The 17,907-nt window shown below is 42.6% G+C and overlaps 1 long non-coding RNA gene across 1 annotated transcript; it reads right to left on the minus strand.

Annotated features, from left to right (window-relative positions):
- Positions 1 to 3,865: 3,865 nt before the first annotated feature.
- LOC109300983 lies at positions 3,866 to 17,639 on the minus strand. The gene is made up of 3 exons (XR_002098383.1): positions 17,595 to 17,639; positions 14,390 to 14,419; positions 3,866 to 3,911 (listed from the first exon to the last, which is right to left on the minus strand). It is a non-coding gene; the product is annotated as an uncharacterized LOC109300983 (long non-coding RNA).
- Positions 17,640 to 17,907: the final 268 nt, after the last annotated feature.

Genomic DNA, 17,907 nt, shown 5'->3' on the forward strand with positions numbered 1-17,907 from the left:
GAAAAAATGGTATAATAAATAGTAGGTAGTGTTGGAGATCAAATTTGAGTTTACATCTAAAAAAATCTTTTTTTTTTCCTGGAAAAACATAAGTTTTGTTTAAAAAAAATCTATTAAAGCCTGCATGCCAAAATGTAGCCACATAAAAAACTTCAATTAACGGTAAAGAAGATTTATAGAATTTTAAACTTCCATGAATGGCAAAATATAATCTTTACAAGTAAAGGTACTAGGAACTGATCTCATTTCCAGCTTCACATTCCCAGGCAAAATAACAGAGGAAGTAGGAACCAATAAGTTCAACAAAATATTGTTTTAGTAGACCACTTAGATACTTCACAATCAGGGTTTACACTAGGACACAGTACAGAAATGGCTCTAGTACACTAAAAAAGTCCCCTTGAAGACCACGGAAACAGGGAATTTCTCCATGTTCATATTGCTGGACTTGTCTGCAGCCTTTGGTACAACAGAGTACAATGTACTTTTAACACAGGTAATAGTATATAGTATGCAGATCAGCACTTTGTCACTCAGATCATGCCTCTCCAGAAGACCACAAAGTGTGGTCAATAGGTAACTGTTTCTTCTTTCCAAAACACTTCCCCTGAAGTGATCATATTATTTCAATTTCTTTTCTTGATATCAGTGGGAGAGGTGGTGATATGCCATTGGCATAGCTGCCAACACTCCTTTACGTTCCAATGATGCTCCGCTATATATAGCTTTGATGACACTTCACATTTATACCTCAGTTCTCAATTAATGCAACTACAGTCACTTCTAAAACACTTCTAGAAAGTTAACTCTTGAATGAAGAGCAACTGGTTCAAACTGAATTTCAGTAAGACCAAAATACACTTATTAGAAAACAAAAATGCTTCAAAAAGTTTTCCAGAGTCATTGCTTGCACTTTCACGGGGGGGTAGACAGCCTTCTTTCACCTCCACCTTGCTAGAAAACCCTTCCTTTCTGCCCTGATGAGGATCCAGCTGCAATGATCACTTGTCACCTTCAGACTCGGTTACTGAGATTTACTGCATATAAAGATGAATGTCAAGACTGCATAGGCTCTAGCCAGTGCATAGGTGTGGCTGCATACCTTCTCCCTGGCTTGGTCAGTTACAAATACTTCTTCACACCTGTGCTCAATTTTTTTCATGGCTCTCAGTAACCTTCAATATCAGCTTCAAGCCTAATATTCAGAGCAGTTAATGGATTAAGGCCCAACTACGCCAAAGACTGAATTTCAATCCCTGAACAAGAGCTGTGTGATTTGGGGGGGGAGGGGAATATAGATCATAAAAGGAAGCATTTGAGAAATGGGAGCAAAGTATTCTTCATGCAGCAGTCTCCCAAAAGTGATGAGGTGAATCCAGAATCTGACCACCTTTAGGAACTAATATAAGTTTTCCTTTTTAAAGAAAACCTCCCACCATAAAGTGATGGTTACTGTCCCCATTTGTGGGGGACCCCCAGAACCCTGAGTTTCTCCCCCCTGGGCTTTCATGTAGCCCAAGGAACAGATGAGATTGCCTTGGGATAATTTCTTGCCTTAAGAAGCCTGTTTCATTGCCCTTCCAGCTGCTGACCCCAGGAGGCCTCCCTGTTGTGTCGTGAATGACATTTTAGGTCTCCCTTTTTGTAGAAAAGGATAGTTTGGAGTATAACTCACCTAGAAATCATTCTTTCAGCTGGAAATCAGTAGAGACAAAACAGCAAAAGTATATATTATGTAGCAAGAAGGAATAAACTAAGCAAAGTAGATCATAGACCAAAAAAAAGTATAGATGCTTATCCCCTCATCTGGCTACATCCTAGCCCTCCCAAGAGTCCTGCCAGTGTTTCCAGAATGCAGCTGTCTTGCTGATTCTGCCTACCCTGACCACTGCAGACCTTAAACCTTCAAAGCCTACGATTCAAAGATCAGGATTTTCTTGTAGCTACACTCTAAAAAGCCTCCAAAGCCACTCTTTCCCCCACCCCAACATTATTCTAATTGTTCATGAGTCACCAGAGTCCTTTAAAAAGATCTTGTCTCTGGGTACCCTGGAGCCCCTCTAGCTAAAGGGTCATTTATCTCAGTTGCCTCTCTGTTATGGAGTTATTTTCTCTCTTTTTTCAACACCATGATTAAGATCCAAAATGGTAAAATACAAACCACCATATACAAGAAACCCATGGGTCAACATACATATCTATACAGAACCAGAAATCATCCTAAACACACCAAAAAAAGATGTAATTTACAGCCAAGTTCTCCAATACCACTAAATTTGCACTGAGGAGAATACCCGCGATCGTCATCTCACAAATCTCAAAAGAGCCTTCATCCAACAAGGACATTCCTCCTACAACTAACAACCCTTTCTCCCTTGCAGGCAGACAATACTTGGGGGTGCCCACCCATAACGTTTCCTTCTGCCTGTGCCTGCGAGTGGCAACTATCTTTACGTATGCATACCTCAGTCCCTTGACTGAAACCAATAACAACTATAAATATATACGTAGACTGCATAACAATCTACACATCAATAAAAGTGACATGAATGGATGCAACATAACATGGGCTTACCAACAAGACCACATATGCCATATCAGTACAAAAACATGACACACCATGAACCCCCAAAACATAATAAGGTTCATGACAGTCATATTTAGAATACAGTTTAGTTTCAAGCCTCAAGAAATTCCTATCCCTTACCACAAAGAAAGTCTTGACCTCAAAAGGGAGATATTACAAAGACTTCATGAAATCTACTAGAGACTATTGCTATTAATTATTTAGAAGCTGCTCAGCTACTATGGCAATGGAGACCAGTATAAAATCCAAAGATAAATTAAATAGGAAGGGAAACACAGAAGAGAAAAGCCATGGAAATCATCCTTATTTATAGCTTTAAAATCTGATACTATAATTTACAAACCAATGGGAAGGTATAAGAGAAGAGTTAAACATGCTGCATGGTAGACATACCTAACATATTTAAAGTCTGGAGAGAAGAGCTGTAATCATAATAGATGCAAGGAATACGTTGGATGTATTAATTTACATTTGGTATTAGAAAATACCAAACCTTATCCCAAATCTTGGATAAATTACAGATGACCTAAAGCTGTCATAAACTCAACTGGCAACGTGGGAACTTGCAATGATCAGCTTAGATGGAAGAAATATGAAGATACGGATATGAAGTTGACAGTAGTAAAAAGGAATAGGCAGTGTTTATAAAAGGCCAAATTTTTAAAGAGTGGAAAATGCAACAACTCTTATTGTCCTTCATTGTAAATACGAATGCTGAGCACGTTAAAGAATCAGTTGTCTGAATATCAGATAGACCCTTGAAAAAGTTGAGCTTTTGTTGGGTACTGTATGGTACAAAAATATCACTATTAGACAAAGCAATCATATTTTCAAGGCATTCGCTAATTGAGCGTGCGTTATGGAGTCACAAAGCTCCTTGGGGAGTTTAGGGACAGATTGCAGATTAAAGACTTACACTTTCTCCCAGGCACAAGTACAAGAGAGATGCGGACAATTTTCCATCCAATAAAACTGGCTTCCAGAATTCCTGGACCCCAGAACCATTCAGCTGGTAATTTATATCATTAGTAACATACAACACACCAGTTCTACTGACAATCAAGCTTTGTCCCAGAGGCATAGGGAAATTCAAATGATCAAGATTAAATTCTGTTATTAGTTTAGGAATTTCAAATAATCATAAATTCTATTATATGGGCATTGATACTTTTCTCCCCCTTCATATCTACATATCAGAATTTAACATTATTATTAACCTATTCAAAGTAGATGCAGTTTTTATATTATGCCATAGAATGTTCCTCATTTACTTACCAATTTACTAATCTTTGTTGGTCTGGGGGCTGTGGGGTTTGGAGAATTCCTGAAATGCAAATAACAGTATTAGATACTGCTAAGAGGAGCTCTTGTAATGCAAAATCATTTAAACAGCTCAATAAAAAACATTCAAAGAACTGAATAAAAATTAACCTGTTATGCCTAAGTAATATCACTTTACAGAGAGGCACTGAAATCTAATTCTTTCTGAGAGATCAGAGGAAGCCTCGAGCTGTTCTTCCAGACAGTATATATCAGGAAAAAATAACAGTTTCATAAATATGTGTAGATTATTAGTGGTTGCCAAATAGATTCATTTGATTTTTTTTATGATCCAGCTGTTTTCCATTTAGCCAGAAGACAGTGATGTTTTGTTCTGCAAGGAAAACCATGGCAGACCAAATAAAATATGTTATACAGTAAGACTGGTTTTCTATTCCCTTGAGGCAGAGAGTTTATTTTACATTTTTTTCATAAAAAACCTTATTCAAATTATGAAACCCCTGTTTCTACTGCTACCCCCCCCCTTCCTCCCCCCCCCCCACACAGACTCTTGAGCTAAATAGTTGGGTCAGCAGTTATACTTCTACCTTGATTATGTGAAAACCCCTGCAGAAAGATAGAGTATGTACTAAAATATGTACTAGCATATTTTTAGTTTATGATATTTTTCAGCTTATACATTTGATTTAAAGAAAAGGGAAGGAAAGGATTGAAACAGGTCAAAATACCACTGTGACTGGATTTCCATACTTTTATGTGAAAAAGTAAAAATAGATTATATATATCTTTAATTTAATTTTAAAAATATTTAACTGTTTGCTTGGCTCTATCTTGGCTACTTCAGTATAATTTTTATTACTAATTGGTTCAGAATACTGAATACAATTGGGTGCCCCTCTCCAAATTCCTGGACCACTCTACAGCAGGGGTCAGCAAAATGCAGCCCAGGGGCCAGATGTGATCCGCCAGGCCATTTTACCCGGCCCATGGGCCCCTAAAAAAATTTAGAAAATTAATATTTATCTGCCCCTGGCTGCCTATCATGAGGCCCTCAATGGCTTATCAAAACTCAGTAAGTAGCCCTCTGCCCAAAATAATTGCCCACCCTTGCTCTTGTCCTGTCCATTTACTTCCACTTAGATATGGAGATTGTCTGATATTTGGTTGAAAAGCAGATATAAATAACTCATAGTAGACTAGGTAAACCTCTGTTTCCTTCCCCTTCCCAACTCTAGTTTTAGAAATTCCTGAGGCTGAAAGTCTGAGTGCAGATGCAGACATGCACTCAGGGTTGCTCTGAGCTACTCTGAGCTTCCTTATCATTTTATTTTATTATCATTTTATATTATTAAAATGTGCTAGAATTTGAGTGAGTGGGATGTTAATGATGGTCTAAGCCAGAGGCTGAATCAATTCAGTCTTCACAGGTTAGTCAAAGATGTGTAGATTGAAATAATAAGCAAGTGAAGAGACATTCACCTTTGATTCCAGAAATGCAGCCACATGCCAGCAGTGGCCCAGCCTAGAATCTGGGGAGTGCTAGATCACACCCTCCTGCTTGACTGGAGCAGCCAGCTTGGGCCAAAGCTAGCCCACTCACCCTGTGAGAGGAGCTTGCAGCGGGGAGGTGTAGAGCATCTTGGAATGCTGGGGCACTGTGTGTTAACTTGAATCTGGAGGGGATCTGGTACAGAAGTTCAATAAACTGACTTAACTTAAATCAGTTAAGTCTGATAGTACATCCATCCAGGTTTATCTTAAACTGGTTTTGGCCATTTTGAAAACTGTTTATGTGCACTGAACTTCTGCTGTGTTACAGATTTGAATCATTTTCCAATCACTTATACTATTTTATGTGTAATCCTGTCCTGTGATTGCTTATTGTACTGTACATATAGGATTATAAATGTAGAGATTGAGCTGTTTTACCTGGGTTCAAATACAGCTCAGTTAGTCATGACTCATTGCTGAAAAGAGCTTGGGAGAAGCTCTGCCTGAACAGAAACCTGAAATCAGTAGAGAAATAAACATTATCCTCCCTAGAACCTTATTCTCTCCAGAACGTAGTTTACCTGTTATATTGTGATTACATAGACATACATAGGGCCTATCCAAACATGCATGGATGTTTGATTCTCTGGGGACAAGTAATAGCGGTGTACTTTGTACCACTGCTACTTGTCCTCGGGTAACATCTGTGCCACACATGCTTTGGCATGTAGCAAGTTACCCTGGGTGGAGTAGGAGAGGCTGAGACCAACACTAGGATGTCCCCAGCAGCCTCACCTGAGGTCCTGGGGGCCTCCCAAGGCTGCAGCCATGGTGATTTTCCCATCAACCCACCACAGACCTGACCCCTAGGAAGAGGCAGGACTCCAAGTGAAGTTCACAACTTCCCTGCAGATGTATACATAGACTGTTTTTGCCTCCATGGTTAAATTGGGTGTGTATACACAAGATGCTAGATGCACAGTAGACTAATTCTACTGCACATTAGTGCATAATGGCAAAAGCCATACTATCACGCAGTAGAATTAGTCTATTGCTCATTAACATCAATAAAAAGGCATGTAAAGGTGCTACTGCACAGTAGTGTCTGTTACTGCATATTGAGTACATGGGCGACTGGTGCCCTCCCTGACTGGGCGGGGGGCGGGTCCCTTGGCAGGTAATTGCACTGAACAGGGGTCATTCCCCCCCACAGCCAATTTCACTCACTAAAAAGCAGCCGACCCACTTCCAGAAGTCCCACAGCCACTTCTGGAAGTGGCATGGCCACTTTTGCTGGTGGTCCCACACCCTGGCCAGCACTCACAGCAAGGGCACTGGCACTCCTGCCTGCCCCTGTGCTTGTTGCCTAAACAGGGAGTGTGGCCTGACAGGGTATGCACCAGTGCCATCAGGGGGTGTATGTGCACCCCTGTGGATCACCACTGTTGAGTTAGTACCTGTTTGTGACAGGAGGCCATCATGAAACCAGTCCCACCTGCCCAACATTGGCCTGCCCACCTGTCTAGGTCAGTCTAACATCATTGGCTTGCTACATCTTGCTGTTACATTAATTGCTGTAAAGTGCAAAAGGCTGCCCATTATGTGCCCTGATGCCTGGGGCATTATACACAGCTCCGACTACCCCTATACCTTAGATGGCATCCAAAGTTAGTAACTGCTCCGGGCCAAGGCCAGGTCAAACTCTGCCCCTTGCTGGACCTCTGGCACTCTACCTTGACACTTTGTCCTTCCCAGGTCCTCAAACACACTGCCCGCTTCTTGGCCTCATTCATACTGCCCCTCACTAAACCATTCTCAACCCACCCTACTGTGCACACACTTTGGGTCCCCCATGGGCTCTACTCTACATGGTCCTTTAGGCTTTCTGACTCGCACTCCAGCCAGTCTGAACATAGCTCTTCAGGCTGCTCTCGTGCAGACCCTACTGTATGCAGCCACTGACCTTATGCCTCACGCTGGGCTGAACTCAGCCACTAGTCCCTCTCTGAGCCACTATCTTATGTTCACACTCTTGTGGGGGTTGGCCCATATTTAGCCCTTCAGGTCACCCTTGCAACCCTACTCAGCACACCCCTGGTGCAGCCTTTCAGGCCCATCTCAACAGACCCGACTGTACACCCTTTCACACACAGCCCTTCAGGCCGCCACCATGCACCCTACTCTGTGTGGGCCTCTGTCCATACTTCTGTCCCTCACTGGGGTCTCCAGGGTCATGAACCAAAGTGGGGCTCAGGTGTCCACAGACATACCTGGCCCCTGTGCCTGTCCCTACATCTGGGTAACCCACCAAAATGTGGGTGCTGGGCCTTTAAGGCACCCCTTACTCACCTTTCACTGGGGAAGCAATTGGCTTGGCATCTCCAAAGGACCACCCTGCCATGGGTGGGCCCACCAGACTATCCTACCCCAGCAGGGTGTAGTTTTCAGTCATTCTCCAGGACCAGGAGCCTCCTGTCATCCCCTTAGCTCTTTCCATTACCTCCAGGGATGTTCTGAGCAGCAGCTCAGCCAGGTGGTGTTCTTGTAGCTGTCAGTAGCAGACTGCTGGCTCAGCCCTGAGGGCCTGAGTTAAAATGGAGGCTGCTCAGCCCCCTCCTTCAATCACAAGGCCCTCCTACAGTAACATGACTGCCTCATCAGGGCTGGCTTGCACTGCCAGCTGCTCTGCTGTCACTTGAAGCCCTTACAGTGGCAGGCACCAAATGTTTTCTGCCACACTTATTATAGGTACTAAATTTAAGGCGCTGTAGTTACAGTGCATTAATGCACATGTAGATGCACCCACTGAGATTGCCAAAATCCAACAAAGCTTACATTACAACCTCAGTCCTGTGGAACATACTTGCCTTAAAAACACCCTTGATACAACCAGCTGATAAGGAGGATGTCACCAAAATCATGTACAAAACAACATAGATACAGAAAGCAAAGACACAACTTTCCATTATGGAGTTTTACAAACCCCTGACCAAAGACCACAGAGAACTAGGAAATGTCTTTAAAAACACTACCTCCAAAGCCCAGGACAGGATTTATGATTCAAATCCTTGAGAATCCAGGCCAAGTACCTTTTGCTTATTATCCAACATCCATTAACCTGGCAACCCCATTGGTTCTGGCATCTCCCTACATTATAGAGGGTTTCTAGCTACATTGACTCTCACCAATTCCTATATGTAGGTTTGGCTGGATTCCATTTTTTAATCAATAAACTATTTTACCTCACACTCTCAGACTGACAAAAAATATTTCCATTGTTAATTATTATTATTATTTTTTATAAAGGGAATGTTAAAATAGGCTTCTGCCACAGTGCCAGGTGAACTTGTGCTGACCAGCAGCTGGAGGTGGGGGGTGGGCTGGGCTCTGTGTGTTTGTAATTGTGTGTCTGTTCCCACTCCCACCTCCACATTTTGGGCCCTGCAGGGTGCTAGCCAGCTGGGCCCTCCCTTAAGAACTTAGGTGGAAGCTGGTGAGCAGAGTGAGCCACTAACTGTACATGGCAGAGACTGCTGCAGCAGCCAGAGATGCCCTTGCAGTGGAGTCTCCATTGACATCTCCCAGAAAACATCATATTAACTACCATGGATATCACATCCCCATGTATCAGTGATGCTCAACCTTCAGTCTGTGTCCCAAACCTGGCCCCTCGGGTCATTGCATCAGACCATGGCTTCCAGAGATGCAGTAGTTAAAGATTCATCACTCAGCTACCACTAAATTTCCAGACCCATGGGGAATCCCATGGGCCAAATGACATGGCCCCATGCATCAGATTACACAGGGGCACTCCACTTCCATAGCCAGTGTTCAGGGTGGGGCCAGCAGGTAGGGACACCCCCCAGCCAGCTCCAGTGCCCAAACTAGCCCCATTCCACTCATCCAGTCAATGGGACCACAAGGTTGAGCACCATTGCTATACACCAACATCCCCTAAAAGGATGGATTAATAGTAAATAAAGGTTTAATGAAGGATGAATCATTGTATTGGAATTACCTAACAGTTTCAGGGATTGGTTTAGGCTGGATTTCTAGAAGGATCTAACAGCTGCTCTAATGCTGTTGCATGAAGTAAAAAGTATTTTACCTTCTACCTTACAGATTTTTACTTTTTATATTGTTTACTGTTTAAATAGAATTCTTGGACTTGAAAGTAGCAGCATTCAGGTGTTTGGTGACCAAACACATGATGTACTAGCCAACCGTGCATGATCCCAACCTGAAAACTGAATGGCTTTACTTCCATTCATTTCAACAGTAACATGAATTAAAAATGTGTAAATCTCAAACTCTCTTAATAATCCATGGAAGAATAATTGTGAACTGTCCAAAACATACACTCAATTATTTTAAACAAACAAAAATCAATGGTTTTTATTTTTATAAAATGCACATTCAGGCTTAAAGAAGCTAGGGGGCTCTTTGATCTAGCAGAGGTCCAGTCGCTTGAAGATGAACTTCACATTTTTGTAACTGAGAATAAAGCACAGGTTTTTAACTTTGAGGACAGATGTGGTAAATTAAAAAAAAAAGGTGATAAATTCTTCATTACTTATGAGGTTTTTAAATTTTAAATTGAGGTATCACTGTAAAAGATATATTGTAGCCCAAATACAGTTTGATTTTGTACAATAATTAGTTGGTGATGTTTTATAACTTATATGTATAGATTATCACAACAGTCTTTTCTGACTTAAAATATATGTATTTTAAAAACAGCTATAAAGTATAAGAATATACTAGCTACAGTGACATTACTGAAGGAAGTGGTAGTAGAAGAGTAACTCAGGTGTATTGCTATAAAACTGATGAAAAAAGTGAGTCTTGCTCCAGATTCATGTTAAAGACTCCTATCTGACAAACTATTTGTAAATAAGTGCATGATTATTCAACTGGGGAGTCGAAAGCAGCTAGGTACAATACTAGCTATCTCACTCCTTTCTGCTTTCAGCTAGAAAACTAATGTGCCTTAGCCATGCAAGCCTGATAGTCATCTAGGTTTAGGCAGACCTTTACCTTTTTTTTTTCATTTTCTTACGTTCAGTAAAGTGATTTCAGTATTTTCAGACAGAAGAAAGAAAAAGCAAGCAGAAAGCCTGTTCCAAAATCCTTTGAGAGCTTTTCCACTGACTTCAGTGGTACTGCATGTATTATGTATGCTTCTTTGTTAGTGGTTGGTTCTAGTTTAGAGCGAGTTTCAAATTTACTGGAAATGAGTGAGCATTAAAAGATGCTTCTATTGGCTCCAAGGTTAAATATAATGTGCTGAAGAAAATGTCACAGAATAGACTGGGGACTGAAAAGATCATTACGTGGGAAGATTATTTTTTTAAATAATCTTATGCCAAAATTGGTGACAATACAAAATAAAAATATTCTTCTAAAACTTGGATATAATTTGCTGGCCTTCAAGATATTCAACTTGCAAAAGAAACCCAAGGTAGATTCTAAAAGAAACTCATGATAGGCTTGATCCAAATGCTCTTCGCAGCAAGGGGTAGGTTGGTTGGACCAATAGGAAGGTAGAAAGTGGATGGGACAGTATAAAGTGCAATTTCTGGAGTGGGGAGGGGAGACTTATAGGCATGAACTAGCATTTGTGAGACCCAGCTCAGGTTTGGGCAGCTTAATTTAAGCTGCATAAACTTGAGTTGGGAGTGGGATGTACAAGTGCTTGCCATCTGCTAGGAGGAGGTGCAGGCCGTTGGAGGCTAGTAATTTGGAGGTGAGGATGTGGCAAGTCCAGGGTAAGGTTGAAAAGTCTGTGGGGGGAATTTAGCAGGTCTGGGGCAGGGTTGGTGAGTTTTGGGGGAGGGGAGGGAGGTTGGAGTTTTGGGGCAGGGGAGGGAGGTTGGAGGTTGGTGTGTTTATGGGATTGGGGAAGGAGGTTGGCAGGTCTGCTGGGATGGCTGGCCATTACAAAGGTGGGCAGAGTAAGGTTAAGGGTGTCCAGTTAGGGTGGTAAAAATATCACAGCCCCAAGACTGTGGAGAGTGGCAGGGGTTTCCCCAACCATGGGGCTGTTTTGTGAATGCATGCAAATATTCACTATGCTGTGTTACCTCTTGCTGATCTAAAGCTAGTATTCATGCCAGATGAGAACTAACTTTTGTTTGGGCATGCCATTGTCAGGTTGACCTAAACCCTATGAATGCTTGCACACCAAAGCACTTAGATTGTTCTAACCTGCACCTGCTGTGGCCAATTCTTGTGCTTCTAAGTGTGCATAGATTTTCCTTAGGGAGGAAAAGCAGTGTCTTGCCTCTTATTGGCCAGGCACAAGTGGAGAGGATAATTCTTATTGGAATTTCTGCTCTGCTTTGTAGCATATTTATATAAACTCATGTTCTCACAATGCTGTGGATCATATGGATCTCCATTTAGGGTTTTAATATAGATCTCCCCCCCTTCCACACACACATTTTGGGCTAAATGACTGGTAGCTAAGGATTATTATTTGCCTTCCTCTCATCATTATGAAAACATAGTTTTATTTTTAAAAAGCTAAACAATAAGAAATTCATAAAATTAGAGAGTTTCCTTTGGGGGACAGTGCAAGTCAAAGAGGGAATCAGAAGTCTTTGCAGACTAATATTCTCCCTTGGTAATTTCTATTCCCCACAAGAGTTGCCGAGGGAATAAGAAGGACAGAGTTCGAGAATTAGGTTGCAGAGGGTCTACTGAGAGAATAACTGATTGTATGTTGGAAGCCTTGTAATCCCACAGGACACACTGGTATATGAGAGGCATGAATAGTGTCTTTTCCCTGTGGCTAAATTAGTGAAGTTGCAGCCTAACACATCATAATAAAATACACTGAAATCAATGGAAAGACATACATTGACATCAAACACACAGAGCCTGCCTCAAAGCTCACTAAAGTTCACAAACAGAACAGGTCTCCTAGGCCTCTACTTTCTTGGGTTGTTTTTTCTTTTTAAGCATGCTGCAGAACTTGTTACAGGTTAGCACCCAAGCACCACCTAAGTTCTTCATTGGCAACAATTATGAGCTTTATAAATATCCTGTCCGAAGTTAGCAGGCAACCTGAATTTTATTATACTTTTGTTTCTAACTGCAATTTAAAATAAATCAAGATACATATTGTTCTCTAAAATGAAGGCCTTCTTAACTTTTTAGCTTATTTTTAGTTTCAAGAATCAATGGCAGCCCAAAGGGAAAAAGCAATAGCAATCTGTACAAATCTTTATGACATAATTTGCCTGCTTTTGGCATGGTATAGATGCATTACATGACACCAGAGAGATAAGTTCTCAGACGATGTCCCTTAATTCTTGGCAATCCTCCTTTTCCTGGTATAAAGCTGCAGACAGTATGTCTGCCCTTCTGTATACTTATTCCTCACTGACTCATTAGGTCATGCAATACGCATCCACTAGGCAACATGAATGACTCTGTTGTACAGCCAGTGTACTTAAGAAGTTAAAGAAATCAGTCACTTTTTATTATTATTATTAAAACAAATCAATTTACTTTCATTTTAAAGCCCTATTGGCCCAGAAACAACCATTACTATAGCCTATCATTTGCCAAAGGCATATCAAAAATATCATTTAAAATTCTAATGGACGCTGAATACTTTGGCAGAGGACCAGGAATCTCTAAACAACCTACTTACTCTCTTACAATAGCCACAGATTTTGAAGGAAATCTATTAAATATACAATTACTTTCGAATACCGTTAAAACTCTGACTTAAACCCTTAGAAGCATTACATTTTGAACTTAAAGATGCATAGCTGAAAGAGGCCTCAGAACATATGACCATTATCAGAGTACCCGAGATACCTCTTCATGGCACAGGACCCCATTTTCTTAGATGCCGTATTAACTCAGAGCAAGAAGATGGTCTTTGTCTGAGACCTCAATCTGTCACACTTCCTTCTTTCTGTTACAGCTGTTACATTTCAAGTCCAAGACCAACAATTTTTGCAGCACTTCAGTATTACCGTCTCACTGATTTCTGTTAGAAAACTGTTTCTTAGCAGAGAGGTCAGGGAATAAAGAACCATCTGCTTTATTCTTTATTATATCAGTGAAAATATGTATTCATAGAGTCTCTTAATCTCAAGGGCCTCAGTTTCCCCACCAATAAAAAGAGGATAATGAAACTTGCTACTCTTTTAAGTCCTATCAGAGTAACGTATGAAAAACACTCTATATAAATGTTCATTATTGTAAGTGGCATCATAGGCTTTCCAAAAAAGCTGGGAGTTTCTGAGGTGGATTTTTTTTTTCCAGGCTCTATTTCTATCTATCCTCCTCAACTGATATTAAGGACGTAATTGAGGAGAGATTGTTCCCAAAGTACAAAAACACCTTACCTATCATTTCCTCTGTCTCTTTCCATCTGCTTTCCTCTAACTTCTCTATTCCTTTCTGTCAGCTTTTTACTTACTTTTTTTCCCTTTTATTTACTACCATCTTTTTCTTCCCTTTAATCTTTTTCTCCTTGTCACTATCTTTTTCTTTGCAATAAAGGAGGCCAAAATTAGGACCTATGTATTCAGATAAGAATGAAATAAAATCCAGTAAAAGCTATAGTGAAAACCACCTCTGTGACAGTGTTGGTTTAAAGAACGCACCAGCAAAATTCCCTAGGATTTTATTGCCAGGTATTAATAAGGGAGTTCTGCCAGAAGAACTACTAAATCATCACATGCTTCACATAAGGCAGAATATGTTTGGAGTTTAATTTGATACAAAGCCATTGTCATGCTGTTCAGTTAGTAAGTAGGCCTCAGCTCCACCAAAGGGCAGTTTAAAAATGATGCCCCTTATCAGAATAGGCTGGGGCCAGTACAATCTGATAGACCTGATAAAATTCTGGTACTATCAAGAAGACACATTTTTCTCCTCGGCATCAGGAACCTCAGGCCTTGTGTAACATATGGACTCAGTGATTCAGAGGAATGGAAAGGGACAGACTATTTACCTAGGGCAATAATCAAAGGAAGCAGATAATATATCTCTCTGGAACTCACTCACCTTTTCACTCTGCTCCAGAAACCTGTTGTGCTGGACAAAGAAAAACAGCTAGCATGAACATCAGAAAAGAAGAAGAGACATTGTGTTTTTCTGTTAAAAAGGAAACAATATTCCTCTCACCCCCTGCCACCTCTATTTAATAAACTTTGCTACAGCTCCTTTGTAGCCATGCACTTATCCTGTCACTACACAGCTAATGGGAGGTGGAAATGACAACTTCAGCACCCGGGATAGAAGTGCTCTTGAGTTATGGGGGGGGGGGGGTGTGGAGAGATGGACACCCAAGAGTAGCAGACTGAGAGTGTGCATTGTGGGTTTTTCCTGGTGTCTCCCCTAAATCAGAGCCTGGGATTGGTGCCCCACATGCCTCACCTGTTATGCTGTTGTACCTCTAATCCCCGTTTTTGCCCAAGGGGCCATGAGTGTTTGTTTCCTGGAGTTTTGTTAGCTGTAGTTACTAGGCCTGTGTGAAGCGGCTAGTATTCGCTTTGGATTCGGCTGATTCGGGGGACAGTAATTCAATTCGCTGTTGCCAAATCTCTGAATCTCCAAATCAACCAGGCCCATCTCCCCCAGCCTGGCAATGGTTCCCCTGCCCACCCCAGCTCCTGGCATTTGTTAAAAAAAAAAAAGGCCTGACTCAGCGGGTGCTGCCAGGTGGAGGAATGATGCCCACTGCATGGGAGGCTCTGCACGAGCCCTGCGACAACCCCTGTTGCCCCAGTCCCCGCCTCATGGCTGTCCCACCCGCCACGGCTCCAGCCCTTTAAGAACAAAAGCCAAACCAAAAACCCCTGGACTCACCATTCCTATCAGCAGGGGGTGGGGGGTGATCCCCACTGCCCCATGCCATGTTGGGGGCTCTTCCATGAGCCCCCAAAACACTGAGGCTGCTGGAGGGTCACTGAGTCCCAGGACTTTTCTCTGTTTTTTTTTCCTAAAGGGCTGGAACCATGTCAGGTGGGGCAGCCATGGGGATGCTGGGGGAGTGGGGGGGTCAGGGGTTCATGCAGAGTCTGCCACAGAACATGAGGCAGTAGGGAATCGCTTCCCCTCACCCAGCAGCACCTGGTGAGCACTGAGGCTTTTCTTCAATTGCTGGGAGCTGGGGCAAGCAGGGCAAGTGGGAGGACTGGGCAGAGGTCAGGGGGGCTGGGAGCTGGCAGGGGTCCCCCCATGGTCCCCTCCTGCCTCCCCCAGCCCCTAGTACTTACCAGCTCGGAGTCAGCTGCAGTTCCCTGCTGCAGCTGCCAGGGACTGCCCGAATCAAAGCTCTCTAAATCTTTTCCAAAGATTCAGAGAACTTTGAATTGATTCAGACCTTTTAATTGGCCCCCTGATTCTATTTGGATTCAAAGATTCAGCCACCGAATCAGGCCAAATCTCCTTCGAACCAAATCACCACCTGAAGCATCGCACAGCCCTAGTAGTTACTAAAGGCTATGGTACAGGTTACCTGTATGACATCAGAAATCTGTGGAATGCTGTGTTGTCATAACATTATGCCACTTTTAGCAATCTCCACTGAAGACTTAGGTTGTTTCAGATCTGCATGACTGTGATTTGCTACTAGAGGGCTGGTGACCAGGGGCATGGGCAGGAGCCAGGACAGTATTTCTCCCCTGTCTGGGGAGAGGAAGGGGAGGGTGGAACACAGCTGGGAGGCAGAGAAAGCAGCATGGGGTCTTCCCTCACTTCACATCTCACAGGAGCCCAGCCAGAGTGGAGGAAAGGGGGGGGGACCGTCCCAGGCGCTGAAGCAAAGGGGCACCAAGAGGTGCTGCCCAGCTGGGGTGGGACATGAGACGAAGTCTTGAGCAGCTTATTGGGGGGGGAGGGGGGACAGTGGCTCCCACTACTGTGTGCACTCCTGGGCAAGCATGGTGGGGGTGTGCCCCCCAGATATGTGCATGGGGCAAGGGCAGGCTGCTCCTGCGGGCTTTGCCCTGGGTACCAAACTTTGTTGCTATAGTACTGGTAGCAGGGGAGAAATGTTGCAAGACTGTTTGAAATGAGACAGGGAGAATAAAGAGAAAGAAGTGAAAAAAGTATTTTTTAAAAACTCAAGGACTAAAATTTTGCATGTGTGTCAGTGAATGGTGACTGGGATTCAGGGGGCAGTGGGGTTAGGAGCATCAGGGGTTGTGCTGGCTGGGAGTGGGGAGCTGTCCTGGCCCAGGTGGCAAGACCCTGGGACTGGAAAAGCATGCTTCCTCCCACTCCAGGGTCCTGAAGCTGTTAAGCTGCTCTCTGAGCAGCTGCATCAGTTTCAGTCTGAGCACAAAGCCTCAGTGATGCTGCTTCTCTGGGGCTCTGTGCTCAAGCTGAGTCTGACAAAGCCACTCTGTGCTTAGAGCAGACACAGGAGCCCAGCCAGAGTCAGCGCAAAGTCCTTGAGAAGGAGCTTCCCCAAAGCCCCATGCATGAGCTGAAATTGATCCTCCTGTAGCCAGACCATGCAGCTGTGGGGGAGCAGGCTTCCCTGGCTCCATAGACTCTCTAATTAACCTCAGAACAGTTGATCTCAGCAGAGGGTAGGATGATTGATCACAGCAGGGGGAAGGGGAGAACCACTAGAGTTCTGAAGGGTAGAAAGGGGTAGAGTGGCTGGGAGTAGTGCAGCTTGGGATGCTGGAGGAAGGAAAGTAAAGCATTTTACCTACCCTGACCATTCAAGCAAACAATACCCTGGAATGGCATAGGTAACACATTTCCAAGATAGGCTGCTTAAAAGTATCTTGATCCTTAAAATGTTTAGAGGGTACTTAGAGTGGTTAAACATCCCTTAACTAATGGCTGCTCTAATTTTAAATGCCTCTGATTTTTTTAAGGTAACTTGCACCAAGGCCCACAGAGAGACAAGATACAGAGTTAAAAAACAAGTAAACAAAAGAAAAAAAGCACTGTATGCTCAAACGGAAAGGTATTTGTATGTGGGCATGGACAATGGGGGATGCAAAACAATACACTTATTATGGCAGAACCGTTGCTACTTCATAAATTCAGCTGGATGGAGACAATGAAAACTAAGTGTAATGTATTTTCTCTGTGTTTGCAGGAGTCTGTTGTGATACCTTTCATACTTGCATTACCAATTACCCATGCCTTATAGTAACAAGTGGGGTATCCTGTTGTGTGATAAAAGTTTATACCTTTGTTACAATAATGCAGTTGATAAGCCAAGAAATAAGTATCGGCCTCTTACCAGAACTTCTGTCACAGTACCATTCCACCAGACAATAACATTGCTGTGAGAATATTGAAAGAAAAAAGCAATGTTACCCTTTGGTTGAATTCCAGATTTGAATTGTGTTGATATGCATCCTTTTGTTGAGTCAAGAACTATGTTTATAAGTAGGGCTGTGCAAAGCTTTGACTTAATATTCGAGTCGACAAATATTCGACATATTCGACCTTGAAAAAAGTGAAAGTCGAGTCAAATAGCAGCTGGTTGAATAGCTGTTGAATATTAACAACGTGAGTCAAATATTCGACAAGGGTCAAATATTCGACTTGCC

Source organism: Gavialis gangeticus, unplaced genomic scaffold (assembly GCF_001723915.1).
Source record: "Gavialis gangeticus isolate Ggan-Ray unplaced genomic scaffold, GavGan_comp1, whole genome shotgun sequence".
NCBI lineage: Eukaryota > Metazoa > Chordata > Crocodylia > Gavialidae > Gavialis > Gavialis gangeticus.